Here is a 16,318-nt window from a genome sequence, read left to right on the forward strand (position 1 = left end):
CTTTATTTGTCAATCCAAACTCTCAATGATCCACTACTCCAAATCGCACACTTTGTCCTTTTATACTTCCTGTCTTTCTTCTTGTTGGCCCTTTTGTTAATTGTCAATTTACTCTTAAACAGAACCATTTCTATTGCGACAATGTGAACTGCCAACACTCCCAACAGCACAAGCCACTGTGATAATCTATCCTGAAATGAAGCAGTCCCTATTATCTATCCTACTCAACATTTAGTTAGCCCCAAAAATATGTGAACGGCGTCATAGCAAATGCAAGGAGTATTATTATTACTTTATATGTAATCGGGATGGAGAATCAGTAAGAAAAATGGTAACATAACGCATCAAACTGAGGTCCTCGCTGCTTGTTCATATGGACATTTAAAGATCCCGTGACAACTACTCGAAAAAAGGGAGTTTCTTTCTCCTGGTGTCCCAGCCACCAATCCCCCAAATAAAAGTTGATTATTCATTTCATGGCTGTTTGTGGGTCATTGCTGGGTGCAATTGGGCTCCCACGTTCACCCACAGATATACACAGTCACTGCACTTCAAAGTAAAATCATGTGGAGAGCTTTAGACGGCTCAATGGCATGATAAGGCTCTATATAAAATGCAAGGTATTATTGTCGAAGTATGGAGCACATCAAACCCATTTTGAATGGCACGCCTCCACACTCCTCTATTGGCCCATTGTACCGCTTTCACATTTGTGACATCGCAGCATATGGGCCTTTTGTTGGTGAAAGCACGTCAGCACACATACAGGGTCTGCAGGAACAGTTTAAATTAATTTCTACCAATTATTCACCATTAATGGGAAATGTAATTAGTGGAATTTTAATTCCAAGGGAAAGCCGGAGAGTTCAGTGCAAGGGCTGGTGCCAATTATCTGCTTAAACGATTTCTGGCTGAGACCTCAAATTGAATTCTATCTGCTTTATATAGCGCGGTGGGTGTGACGAGCCCTGTCAAACATGAACTGTGCAGCTGACTCCCTCCTTATAACAAGGCCGCTTGGGTCTGTTACATCTGGGCTGTTAGGGTCTACGATGTGAGACCTTTGTTATAACTGACAGTTTGGGTCTGGGATATGAGATCCCCAGTTATAATGGGGACATTGAGGTCTGTAATATGCCATCCCCCCTCCACACCCCCCCCCCCCCACACACACGCACACACATTGTAATAAGGTCTTGGGGCAAGTTTCCTTACTCCACATGTCTCTGTTTTCCTAGCAGTAAGTAGGAATTTGTCAGTCGATTGGTGGATCACTTTCCGGGTGTAAAAATCCCTTCAAAAAAAATAATAGTCATTTGGTCACTCGATCCACAACTGTTTGTGACACACTGCTGTGCGCAATTGGCTGCTGCGTTTCGCCCACAAAATATACAGTGAATTCACTTCACAGTATATTTTTTAAAATCTATCAAAATGCAAGGATTATTATTATTATTATAAACGACACTTCCTTTGGCTGGTTCCCGTGCAAAACTGACGAAATTCCCGAAAGCAGGAAGTACGTGGAGTCCTGTAGCTCAGTGGTTAGAGCACTCGCTTTGCACGCGAGAGACCTGAGTTCAATTCCAGGCAGAGGGCGAAACCTTGGGCAAGTTTCCTTACTCCACACAGAGCCTAATAATAATCCCTCCAAAAACCAAAAACAATAATAAATCGGTCATTTTCAATCTATGACTGTTTGTGGGACATTGCTGTACGCAATTGGCTGCCGCGTTCGCCCACAAATATACAGTCAATTCACTTTACAGTGTGTTCTGTGAAGCGCTTTGGGACGTCCTCCCGACATGAAAAGCGCTATATCAAATGCAAGGATTATTATTATTACTATTATAAGCGCTGAGATCGAAGCTCGACACAACCAGGGTGGAATGAAACAGACTGATGTTGACCTCTGGTTGAAGCCAGGATGCTGAATTAATTTAAAGAAAGCTGTGATGGGAGAACAGTCAGGCGGGTGCACTGGAAGGATGAGATCAAATGAGCCAAAGGACCTCCCGTCTCAAGACCCTCATCTTCGACCATGCCATCGGCCCCCCCCTCCTTCCCCTCCCCTCCCTTCCCCCCCAATCCCAGCTCGGGTCTGAAATGCTGTCCTCTGTCCAGCGCCTTGGGACGTCCTCCCGACGTGAAAGGCGCTTATCAAATGTAATCTTGTTGTTGTTTATCTGAAACAGTCTTCCAGCCTTGTTGGCTGTGTAGGATCGGCAGACAGAGACATACATACTGTTTTATTTGTACACATGTGTATACCTACAGTGCTGGGGTAGGGTGTCCTGCATTGTCGAAGGTGCTGACTTTCAGATGAGACGTTAAACCAAGGTCCCGTCTGCCTGTCCATGTGGATGTTAAAGATCCCATGGCGCTATTTGAAATGAGAAGGAAGTTTCTCACTCCTGGTGTCCTGGACATGAAATCCGCCAAATAAAATTGGTCACTCACTCCATGGCTGTTTGTGAGAACTTTGCCGGTACAACTGATTGTCATGTTTGCCACAATGGAATGGAAAGTGCATTGTCTCCCCAAGATGTTTCCTGCTTACCCGATCCCACAGAGTATTAGGCACAGGTTGGCAAGAACCAAGCCTTGGGGACCCTAGAGTGTGAGTTGGGGTAACTGCAGGAGTCTAACCAGTTAAAACCGCACAATTTGCCATTGAAACCTTAATGGTAATACTTCCTTGGGCTCTGGGAGGCAGAGCGTAGCATCCTGTCTGACTCTACAGCTCATCCATCTTCACAATGACCTGACCAGAAGAGATCAGTCACTCCTTGCGCTAGGTTGTCTTCACTGCACCATTAACTCAAATTCAAAACAGCCGAGCTCAGCACTCGCTTCTGCATAATGTAGCTAAACGGTTACATTCATCCATCCATTAACAATGAGGACAGTCAGTCTGACAGCTGAGTGCTGCTTTACACAACCCATATCGGAGTTGGTTAGTGACTCCCTTAGGTGACTGAAAGACATGCCGTGAACTGTAATTGTGTGGACGTGAGTCTGCTTCAAGGAGACCTGCAGGTAATGGAAGTCAGGGAGTCACTAACCCACTGTCTGCTCTCCGTTGAAGGGAAGCAGAGACACTTCTCTTCGTCTCTTGGTGTGATTGAGGGAGTGGACTCTGATCACTGTACTACTACAACAACAACTTGAGTCTATATAGGACCCTGAGTGTTTCGGAGCGTTTTAACAATGGCAGTAGTTTGACACCGAGCCGGGAGAGAAGGGAGGTGACTGTAGACACGTTGGAAGAGAAAAGTCTTCAGGGCAAAAGGCAGAGCAACCTTTGCAGACGGTAAATGGTCCTCACGTTCCAGTTGTGGAGTTGACCCTAAGCTTAAGCAAAGCTAAGGTAGAGGGCAGAGGGAGAAATAAAAATGTTCAGCTAACCTGCCCAGAAACTCAGCTGTTAAAGGCACAGACATACACATGAAGAAACACACAGATATACATATAGACACACTCATACAGACACACACACACACAAATACACACACACACGCACATTAAGATGCACAACGCGTGCATACAGACACACACATACATAAAGACACACACAAACACACACGCACACACAACAGTTAGACATTTAGGAAGAGAAATTCTAGTCTTCGACCCTTTTTCTAGACCGGCAAAGTCTTTATCGTGGAGCGAATTCTTCGGAAGTTCTGCGAATAACCGCAGATAACCGATTGAAGAATTCTTCAAAAGTTGCACAGCAAGAAAAAGAAAGTCTAAATCAAGACCTAGTTTGAATTCCTCTCCTGCACCCCTTCCCCATGACCTGTGCCCCCACCACCCTCCCCCCCACGCCCCTGTGCTGGGCGCAGTGGGTAAGGTCTGACAGCCCTTATAAGTGGCTGTGACAGGCACTGAGAGGGCTTCAGGTCCTCATTGACTGACTGCTCGCTTGCTGATTCCCAGACAAGGGCTTCCAGACCGATCCTGTTGCATTTTCCGAGCATTCCTTATCACACTGCTAACAGCTGTGGAGGTTGTGACATTTCCTTTAAAGATGTCTTACGCTGACGCCAACCGAGTCCCTAAAGGCTTGGTAGTGGGGAAAGGTACTTCTTTACAAAAAAATAGACTTTCATTTCATCTTAGATATGCAGCCCCATATCTCAAAGAAACATGGAATTGGTATTCTTGTGGCGCTGCGGCTGAGCTGCTATACGCTGCCCCCATCATTCTGTTTAGACACTCTGAATGGTGTTAAAGGCCCCTCGTCGTCCTTGGTTGCCTCGAGCAAACCACGCTGAGTTCTTGACTGAATAATCCCTGCATTTGGTTAACAGCGCCTTTCATGTCGGGAGGACATCTCAAAGCGCTTCGCAGGGTACATCGCAATTTGTGGAGGAACGGGGCGGCCGATTGGCACACAGCATTGTCCCACAAACAGCCGAGAAGAGAGTGACCCATTGTATATGGGGGATTGTTAAGCAGTGATCGTCAGAATCTCGTGGAGGGATAGCCTTTGCTGTGCTGAGCAACTGAGCAACTATGGCTCAGTTTGTAGCACTCCCACCTCAGTGTCAGAAGGTTATGAGATCAAGCCCCACGTCAGGGACTTTGAACTCACAGTCTAGGCTGACGCTCCAGTGCAATGCTTGGGGGTGCTCTGTACTATCAGAGGTGCTGTCCTTGGGAAGGAATGCTAAATCGAGGTCCCGTCTGTGCCTGTTCAGGTGGACGTTAAAGATCCTGTGACACTATCTGAAAAGAGAAGTTTCTCACAGTATCTTGGCAAACAACTCCCCAAAATAAAATTGTTCACTCACTTACTTCATGGTTGATTGTGGGACACTGCCGAATGCAAATTGGCTGCCTCGTTTCGCCCACAAAATACAATCAATTCACTTTACAGTATATCATGTGAAGCGCCTTGAGATGTATCAATGATATGATAAGTTGCTATATGAAATGCAAGGATTACTATTATTATTATTCACTTACTTAATGGCTGTTTTTGGGACATTGGCGTGCGCAAACCAGCTGCCTCATTCGCCCATAATTACCCAGTCGCTACACTTTACAGGTACAAATTCCGTGTAGTGCTTTGAGATGTCCTCCAGACATGAAAGGCACTTTTCCAACTACAAGGATTGAAGGCTGAACAAGTCCAATGAAACCAGCTAGAAGCTTCAGCACCTGCTTTGCAGAGAGCTGTGCCTTGGCATTTGCTGAAGATTTGCTCAACCAATTAATTGGAAGCTCCTTCACATGGAGAAACAGAATTTCATTATTATGAAGGACAAGGTGAGTTGTTCACTGCAAGTTTGTAGATGAATCAGAGTGAATGCTCGAATGATAATAATTCTTGTATTTGATACAACGCCTATAGCTGTCTGAAAATGTCTTGCAGGGAGTTGCTGTTAAATGTAGTGACTGAATTTGTAGGCAAACGCGACAACCAAATTTACCCACAAATCAAAGATGACAATATTGGTTTAGATGAAGAAAGCCTTTCGACCTATCTGATCGCATCCTTCCAGAACCACCCCGCCAACATTCACTGCATCAAGTTGCTTTCCAAATGAGTCATTTACTTAATCTATTTAATTGTTGACCTCCCTGGCAACTTCTTCCAGCCATTTATAGACTTCTAGGTAGTGAAAACATTCTTGGTATCTGTCCTGAAATTGCCCTTTACAACTCCAAACCTGTGTCCTCTTGTTCTGCTTGTCTTGATGCATGCTAAAGTATTGTTCTGGGTTTAATTCTTCAATCCCATGTCAAATGTTATAACCACAGTCAATCCACAGTATATTCTGCAAAGCATTTTGAAACGTCTCAACAACGTGATAGGCACTATATCAAATGCAAGGATTATTATTATTATTATTCACCTCTAGCATTTGCTTACAAATGCTTAAAAAAAAACACTTGGTCCATTCTGAGCTCTAGTCTGTGTTATTTCCCAACTCATTTCTTAACAGGTTTAGTCCCTCTCGCTGACATCCCACGACCAGATGAGCTTAAATCACTCGCGTTGAAAGTGAAGACAGGAAGCTCCTGGTTTGCAAACTGCAAAGCCATCGTCACCCTGATCTGCGAAAGGCAGTATTGGAATGCACTGCTCATTTGTTTGCCTGGCCTGGTCTGAGCAAGCAATCACTTTGATACGGCATTAACAACGAACCTGCACTTGTACATGGTGTTCACAAAGTCCTGTTACCCGCATGTTTTTTTTCTACCGTGCTATACTGATCAACAACTGAAACATGTGGAAGAATGATGATAACTGCACTTAGACGTACTTAATTGTATTCGTTTCAAGTGTTTAACTGTGTTTAGACGTCCAGAGGATTGGTGTGAGTGAGCTCCATCATTTTCCTGGCAGATAATGATCCATCGCCATGTTCGGTGCAACATCATCTGTAACGTGAATGGAGTGAGGAGGAAGTTACTGGTGTCAGACATTGTTACACCCGATTCATCTGCAACAGAAAATAAAAATTCATTGTAAGAAAAAAACAGGGTGGGGTAACGGGGCTTGTGAACATCCTTTACAACGGCTGTTATGAAAAGGTACATCTTCGGAGCCCTGTAAAGAGTAAGATTCATTAGAAATGAAGTGAATATTGGATTGTAGCCAAATGCGAGGCTGTGATCGTACAGTGAGCTGATTTATGCCCAGTAATGTCCTGCCAAAAATACGGTCACTACACTTTACAGTATATCCTGTGAAGCCCTTTGAGATGCGTTCTCCCAACGCTATACCAAAGCAAGGATTATCTATTTATTCTTTATTATTAATAGTTTGCTAATATACACAGTCAATACAGTTTGGAGTCAATCCTGGGAAGCGCTTTGAAACACTATACCAAATGCAAGGATTATTATTACCAATAACATTGATATTACCAATCATTTAGAATTTCTGGGAATACAGTCCAGGAAAACTGGGAGAAATGCATGCGTACATGCTTCATATACATAACATGCATATATACATTTACAATAAACAAACAAATAAGCCGGTGTTTAATACTGAATGTCACTCAGCCCAGTGTGGTGACCCAGCCTCAATCAAGCTAAATTGCGTTAGAACAACGCTGACAAGAGATCACTGGAATCGAGCAGCTTCAATGTCAGAGTATTAACATTAGAATCTGAACAAGCCTGTAAAGAGTTGATGGCCTGGCCCCTCAGCGAAAAGTCTAGCTTTCCTCCCAGCAATACTGCTGAGGATTGCCTCTGGGTTTGTCTGACAGCCGCACACCTCAGTACATCTACTTGTGCCATTTGATATATTCAGGCTCCACACATAGGCATGGTAGAATGCCTTAAGGACAGCTGTTTATCACACGGGACAGAGAAGTGCTTGACTTCATATCTGACTGGCATTTCATGCGTGAAACAGCTGAAGTGAAATCTCTGCGTGCAGTTCTGAGGAGCCCAGGAGCTCAGGGTTGGGGGTTGGGGGGGGGAGGGGGTGTTCTGATGGGGGCGGTAGGGTAAGGGGGGCGAGAGGGGGAAGGGGAGGGAGAATCAAAGCGCAGAATGAAAAGGATAATTGTACCATTCGACTGTTGGAGTGGACGGCAGTTCAGGAAGGATAAGGAAAGACAGACTCATTTAATAAAAAAGAAATCTAATTATTTGGAATACCAAATCTACTGCGTAGAAAGAGGAGAGAGCTTTCAGGATTTTGCACTGTAGTGTTATCGGCAATACATTTCGATTAAACCTGGGAAGGCACTATTATATGAAGACAAGTGACTATTTATCCTTATAAATACAATAAATATTCAACTCTGTGCAAATTCAAGGATTTCATTGAAAAGAAAATTGTTGAATCTATTTATTTGTTTGATTTATAGCTTATTCACAGCTCAGACTCTGAACCAGCTGTGTAAAGCACTTTGAGATGTCCTTCAGATGTGAAAGGTGACAGCTATACAAATGTAAATTGTTAGATAATTCCAATTTATCTTCCAATTTTCCCTTATCCCTGAAGAGGATAAAATTCATATTCTAATAAAATAATAATAATCCTTGCATTTGATAAAGTGCCAAGGCACCTCGAGCGGGATATACTCTAAAGTGTGGTGACTGTATGTTTTGTGGGCAGCACACAATGCCCCACAAACAACCATGCAGTGAGTGACCAATTTTAGGGTTGGGGCAGGATTATTTCCAGTGGTGAAGTCTCAATGACTTTCCACCCGTTTAGAAATATTCCTGTTCCCTGCGATCTTGATGCTTGTCTCCCATTGCATTGATTCACGAGGAAAGGATCACGGATTAGGATCACATCCTTCCAGGATATCTCACACTCCTGTCTTCCCATTACAGCATCAATCTCTTCCTTAAATCAATAGCCCTGGAGTCCTGGCCCCAAACACCCTTCCCGGAAACCCCGTCCCATCTGTTGATTGCCATCTGTGCAAAGAATTGTTTCCCACTGACTGAGGCTCCATACGGTACAGGATGTAACAACTTATTGTGTCAGCCTGGCACAGTGGTAGCACTCTTGTCTCTTGAGTCAGAAGATTGTGGGTTCAAATCTCATGTCAGGACTTGAACTCACAGAGCCTAAGATGACACTCCAATGCAGCGCTGGGGAAATTTGCATTGTCGGAGGTGCCGTCCTTCGGATGATCCAATAAAACCAAGGTCCCGCCTGCCTGTTCAGGTGGACGTTAAAGATCTCATGGTGCTATTCAAAAAGGGAAGGGAGTTTCTCTCTATGTCGTGCATTTCGCCCCCAAAATATATAGTAAATTCGCTGAAGCGCTTTGAGACGTCTCAACGTGATAAGGTACTATACTAAATGTGAGGCATTTGCACCCGAAATGTAGTGAGGCATTTGCACCCGAATTGTAAAATCCTCATTGTCGGTCAGTGCTGCAGTCAGCAAATCGGATGTATGGATGATCCTGATTTAACTTATTATTTTGCAGGGGGTTTTGTTTATCGTGTATAAGATTTGAAGCAGAATAAAAATCATAACAAAGTAAAATCTTCCTGGAGGCACTGAAACAGCAGAAAAAGAACTGTGCTGTCACAGGGTTTAGAGTAAGTGTGTTTGTGTGTATGGGGGGGGGGGGGGGGGTTGCGAGTACGTGGGTGGGAGTGTGTCAGCGTGGGTATGCACGCGTGTAGGTGTGTGCGTCTGTGTGCGTGTGAATGTGTGCATGCATACCAAGCCAGCAGGACAAGTGAGTGCAGGTTTAATTTCTGGACAAACACCAGGGCGTATTTATTTACCCAGAGGGTAATTGACTACTATAATAGGTTACAAGGAAAGGGAGGTTGAAGCCAGGATTCATTTAAAATAACAGCTCAATGCTGTGATGGGTTTACAGCAGGGCAGGTTGTTTGGGAACAATTGGATCAAAAGACCATCCAAACGCATTGTGTGATTTAGGGAAAAGATAAATGATGAAAGCAGAGTTACACTCACAGTGAACTTTAAACCTGGCATTTCGTCACTTGTCGGGATTATTTTAGTACAAGTAATGGCATTTCACTCCCATTGATTTGAACGTTAATTGTCAATAAATAGACCACAGACAATAAACCTACTGTAGTCACACCTGACTTGCCCATGCCCTCACCTCCAATGTACTAATTCTATCATAATCATCTTTGCATTTGATACGGAGTCTTATCATATCACTGCGATGTCTCAAAGAGCTTCACAGGATATCACCGTGTATTTTGGGGGTGAAACGCGGCAGCTGATTTGTGCACAGCAATGTCCCACAAACAGCTATGGAGTGAGTAAGCAAATTTATTTTGGGGATTGTCGGGTCAGAACACTGGGAAAGAGAAACCATCTTCCTTTTTTGAATAGTGCCATGGGATCTTTAAAATCCACAGACAGGTGGGACCTCGGTTTAAAGTCTCATCCGAAGGATTCTAATCCGAGCTAGTGTGACTGTACGTATTTTTGGGGCATTTACGTGTCATAAGACAGTATTAAGTGCTCTGAACAACAGATTGTGTTTTTTTCCCTCCTTGTTGTTGCCCTCAATAGGAAAAACAACCCATGTGTAATATTCACAGCACGGCTCTGTGCTGTCCCATTTCACCTTCAAGACTTCGGGAGGAAAGAATCAATACACATGGATAGCTTGGTACGATAGTACGAGTTAAACAGTGGGGAGCATAAGACTGTGGAGATGTACAGAGCTCAAAAAGAATATTGCATTCAATCAGGCTAGTCACACGATCATGAGATCACAAGATTGGTCTGGATGAAGTTAAGTCCTCTGGAACACCGACCTTACCGTCCCCACATCACAGCATTAAGCTACTTTTTAAATGAGTCCAATGTCTTGGCCTCAACTACCCTTCCTGCCAACCTGTTAAGAGTCGTTGATCATCCTCTTAGGAAAGAATAACATCCTGGTTTCCTTCCTGAAATTGCCCTTTGTTAGTTCTATAAGTAATAATGATAATCGCACCTTAATATCTTTCATTTGCTTTATCAAGTCACCAAGAGCTCTCAAAGTTCTTCACAGGATATACTGTAAAGCGCTCCAGGACACTAGCCCGCATGAAGGACGCTGTATAAATGTAACTTGTTGCTGCAAAGTGGTTTGACTTGTTTTTTGTGGACGAAACATGGCACCCAGTCAGCTGATTGTGGCTTGCAGGACTTTGCCCAATGCATCTGGCGTGTTTGTTTACAAAAGGCACAATTGGCAATAATTTTTCATGAAGCACTTTTAAGGCTTTGATGTGACAAAGCACTATGAAAATGCAAATTCTCTCTTTCACCATTTCTCACTGATTTACACCCAGACAGTCCCATGGTGTGAATCACAGCACATTTGGTCATCTGCAGCCCTATCATCCTCTTAAGTGGATGAATGAATAAAGGTTATATATGGTAAGAGAATCCCTGGACCTGAGCCATTCTCCTAAATGTCAGAGGCACTCACTCCACGGTTTATCTTGTGACTTATCACAGTGCCGAACCACAGGAAGACAAGTGGCACAGGCTACAATGGATGGGCTTGTCACTTGCTTCTGAAATGAGCATCAACCTTGTGGTTGGCAGCACAAACTATCCCGATCTACAGGTCGGTCAGCGTCACACCTCGCAAGACGCCAGGAAAAGCAGCGTCAGATCTATATGGGGGGTGGGGAGGGCACAGAGATGCAAAGGCAGTGGGAATTAACCCATTTCTGAACACTCGCCTACAAAATATAGAATCGCTACTCAGGACCTGAAAGTCACTATATTAAATGCAAGGATATTTATTATTATGTTATTATCAAAGCACGTGGTAGCACTCTTGCCTCTGAGTCAGAAGGTTGTGGGCTCAACTCCCACAGCAGGAGTTGGAATCACTCACACAGCAGAACAGCCTCGCATCAGCCTGCAACAGCAATAGCAGTGCAGTCTGACCAAGCAATCCTACTTCACCAGCCCATCCAGCGCCCTCAAAAGCTTTGAAACATAAAGGGGTAATTTCTCTCTCTCACCCACCCCCCGGAAAATCCACATCTCAAAAGGTACCTCTTTGACAGGGCTTGCAGTCAGCTTTCCCCTGCCCACCCCTCTTGGTTCCCACCCACAAATCAGATACCGATCTGAAGTCGTCAAGCGCTTGGAGAGGTCCTTCTGACTTGAATGTGCCGTATAAACGTAAATTATATTGCTTCATGCTTCGAGGAACAGACTGGTCCCGCACAGCACTTACTCTGTTGTGTTGAAACAGTTTTTTTTGTTGTGCACAGGATGAAGTGCCGTGTTATGTAGAAATAGTTAGAAACTGGCACCATCTGCTGGCAAGGACTTGCAGCAACCACTGGGTGGGAATGGCCGGTTTCTCACTTACATAACACAGCCCACTGTCCACAAGAGACTTCTGCAGATCGACGTGTCAGTTACCAAGAGGACATCAGAGGATTTAGAAGGGGGTGGGGGGCTAGGGGGGAAGGGTGATGGATACAAAACCCAAGGGATCATTAGTGTGCTGCAACTTTTGCATTTCGCCCACAAAATGCAGTCAATCCACTTTACAATATATTCTGTGAAGCGCTTTGAGATGTCCTCCTGACGTGAAAGGCATTTCAACATGCACGAGGACCCTGGTTTAGCGTCTCAACCAAAGGATGGTGCATCTAACAATGCAGCCAGAGTGCACTGACACATATTGTTACATAATTGATTTGCGATTTTAATTCCATGTTCCTGCTTTCCTCAAAGCAGCTCGATGCTGCGATGGGATGGACGGAACGGTGGGTGTTCTGGAGAGATGAGATCAGATGGGCTGAAGGGCTTTCTTCATCCAAGTCAACCTTAGAAACACAGAAATGTACTACAACAGAAGGTCGTTTGCCCATCGTATCTGTGCTGGCTCTTTAAAAGAGCTGTCTGTTTAATCAAAACACTTTTCCTTCTCCCCCCCCCCACCCCACCCTCCGGACCCTATCACCATCACACACACACACGCACATACATACAACCTTTATTCGGGTAAAATTCCACCTGGGTCTAGATTTACTCTATTAATGTAAAATTTCTCAACATCACATTTTGCCATTTCAGACATTTCTTAAAAACAATACAAATTTACATATAGTGCCTTTACGTGGGAAGTTCCAAGGTGCTTATATTCTTGGGAGTATCAGCCTACACTAAGGCTGACATAAAGTACTGAAATGGGGCTTTGAACCCAAAACCATCTGACTGGGAGGTGAAAGTCCTACTGACCAAGCCAGGCTGACAAATGCAATCAAGTGAATAAACGAGGGGATACATTATTTTAAACAACACTACAAAACAACCAAGCCAGTTGATACACAAGCTGCATTTTTTAACAGTACAAGAAATTTTATTCAAGTCTATACATTTAGTGCTGAGATGAGTCTAACGAGTTGAGTAACACAGTAGGTTTAGCAATATGAACCAAGCCTGCTTGGCAATCTGGTGGGGGTTTGTCCGCCTTAAAACAATACAGCAAATGAATTCATTTGAGGGTTCATTCTGACTTAAATATTTGTTCTGTTCATCTTAAACTGACAATAAATTAATGCAAAAAAATAATTCAACATACACAAAGAATTAATTTACATTAAACAGGAGAGTGAATGAGACAGGCATTTGTGTTGGTGTGTGTGCGCGCGTGCATGTGTGAAAAAAAACCTTGTGCCAATTAAACTGAGAAACATTAAAAATAAAAGTTTACATCAGTCACAGTAACCACTTTAAATTGTAGCAGCATTAAATAACAAGTGCTTATGATATCAGTGCAATGTAAAATACAAAGAAACTGCACAATACATTTTTAATAAAAAAATAACATATTAATGATTAATGATTTTTTTAAAAATTAAGAAGGAAGCAGCAAACTCAGTGACTCAAATTGAAAGGTGGAGGAGCCCCGAGCGAGGAGATTCCTGCACAGGATAATAATAATAATAATCCGTGCATTTGATATCAGGTTAAGGGGATTTTGCAGAGTCCCGTCGTTGTACCTGCTTGCTGAAGCCAAGCAGTTGTAATGATTTGTGTAGTCACCGACTGTAGTGCGATCAGAATCAAGCAACTCAAAATACAGTTAATTCACTTGACAATATACCCTGTGAAACGCTTTGAGACGTCTCAACGACGTGATAAGGCTCTATATCAGTGAGTGCAACTTCTATATCAAATGTAAGGATTATTATTATTATAATAAAATGCTTCGAATTTAAAACAATTTTTTTTCTAAACAAAACAACGCACCAGTCAGCGGCAGGCAAAGAAGTTGGGACAGTGACGTCTGCAAATCACAAAGGAGCCATTTCATCTGAAAACCTCAATTCCAAGTGAATTGTGATTCTTGGGTTATTTAGGGTCGCTGCTGTGAAATGTCTTGCTCTCTCAAAAACCACCGTTCGGCAAAATGTATTTCACTTCTAATTAAGACGGGACAATGTGAGTGCAGCTGCAGGACGCTTTTCCCCCCAGTTAGTCTTCGTTGATGGGATATAACATTCACAGAGAGTCACGCGCACAAACTCTTTCATAGGACTTCCCAGCAGCACAGGCACTATCGCTGGCAGAAGCTTCAGACGTCTGAAAAACTCACAAGGCAAGTACAATAGTTTGAGGGGTGCCACGATACCTCACATGGAATACTGTATATTAAAAAAACCTGAAAACATTGCCTGGTGATTGAAGAGAGATCTGAAAAAAATTAGTGATTTCAGTTTACATTGGGTAATACAGAGGAAGACTGAAGGATTTGGCATGGAATTCCAGGATGCTTTTACAAGGGAATGCAGGGGCTTGGAGTCTCCTCCTACCGACAGATCATGAGCTTGTGACAATGCACTGCGTCAACAATGCAATGTGTGGCATCAGTCTACCTGTAAGCAATAAGAGACGTCACAACTTGGCCTGATTTGTGGTTTCAAGCCCCATTTCTGACATCAAGTCCACAGTCCAGGCTGACCCTACAGTGGCAGCACTCACTGATGAAAGAAAAGAGCAAGTGCACTGTGCTGTTGGGAGGTGCCATCTTTCAAATGAGATGTTAAAACGAGAACCCATTCGTACCCCTCGGTTCTTACAAAACAAGCTGTTCATTAAGCGCTAACCGTGTGAAGGATCACGTTGTCTCCAATCACAAGCTTGCACTTCAGGTAACTGTAGGCTAACCGGAGTCATAGGCTAAACACAAGGGACTTAACAATAGAAATTCACAGCACACAGCTGTATGATCCACTGTGCCTGTTCTGGCTCTTTGAAAGAGCAATCTGTTCCATTACATTTACCTGCCTTTTCCGCCTAACTGGTGGTTGGGGGGGGGGGTTCTGGGTTAGGGCGAGGATAAAACAGCCAGCATTTCTGCTCCTGATCAACATCTAGGCATCCCAACCACTGGAAGGTGCTTGTGCAGATGTCAAAAAGGACAGGATTGGACTCAGTGGATGCATTGATTCCTGGCAAATACTGTAAAGGCCTCACACACAAACAATGGCCACATACCAGAAGACATGGAACTGCACCACAAGATAAAAGGAGTCAGTACAAAGTGCCCAATACAGTCTTCACCCAAGGTCCACACGGCGCTTCCTAATAGGCTCAGCGGACAGCGGTCGCGAGTGGAAATCTTGGCTGGTTTTGCCCGTGTGCTGAAGCCAGATTATAGTCTCAGAACCTGGGGCAAATCAGTTAACCCTGTACTGGCCGGGGTTCAAACCAGGGATCGTCTCAGTCTGTAGGACTTCAGTGGCATCGACAACTGAGCTAGGGAGGAGTGGGTGGGAACAGTAAGAACTAGCAAAGGCCAATCCCCAGTACATTCCCCTTCAAACCAACAACTAACAATCATCCACACTGCTCACCTGGGTGGGGGAATCTGTTTGCTAACGGACTCTATGGCTTGCAATCCCTGCGCAGTTCCTTGCATTGACCGGCTGAGATCAGATAAATAGGGATTGTAGGTTTTACCTTTATTTTAACCCTGAGATGGTTTAAGCGTTGTCACAGGATGCTGTGACCATTTCATCATAATTGTGCTAAAAAATATTTAAATAAAAAAATCAGTCATTATTCCTGGAATTGACCTTGCCAATTCATCACTCTGTGTCTTGTCTCCTCTCTTATACACAGGCTTCTTCACAGTTATTGCAACAAACGACCACAAATAAAATCTCAATAAAATCTTAAAAAAACAAAAAATACAATCGTTGTGTGTATGTGTGTTTTTAAATATACTGAGACGTGCCTCTGTACAGCCCTGATGTAACATTCCTCGGAGCATTCACTCCAGACACTGGTAGGTAGGTCAGAGAACCAGAAACGGTTAAATGTTTAGCACGTCACCAGTGCAGTGCAGAGGGAGAGCACATGTGCACAGCGCTCGGGGTCTACGCCCTGCAAATACCAGTGTGTGCGGGGAAATGAATGAGATACAGTGCACACGGACTGCACTCGTACTCACAAGCAGCATTAAGCCTACATACTCTGAGCAAACAAAAGAGTGGGAAAGGAGAGAGAGAGCGAGCAAAAAATACCATCTAGTCACAGTGCAGTCTACCAAAAGAACAGGATGTTCCTCTCCTGCTATTTTCTCCCATTTCACACCATTAAAATACAGCAGTCTCTGGAATAAGTCTCAGTGCAGGATGTGTTCCCGAGAAAAAAAGCTAAATACTTGCGGTCAGAAGTACAGAGAGGTTAGACATTTGGAGCCGGCGAGATTACACTGGATGGCGAGCAGTTCTGGAGAGGATTGGCTTTGACCATGCTGGTTTGATTGCGACAGGGAGCACGTATGCAGCTTTTTTTTTTGTGCGGTTTATGTTCCAGGCCCAGCAGAATCTAAGTGGCCAGACAGACCGG

The sequence above is a fragment of the Callorhinchus milii genome, unplaced genomic scaffold, assembly GCF_018977255.1.
Source record: "Callorhinchus milii isolate IMCB2004 unplaced genomic scaffold, IMCB_Cmil_1.0 Scaffold9, whole genome shotgun sequence".
Classification (NCBI taxonomy): Eukaryota; Metazoa; Chordata; class Chondrichthyes; order Chimaeriformes; family Callorhinchidae; genus Callorhinchus; species Callorhinchus milii.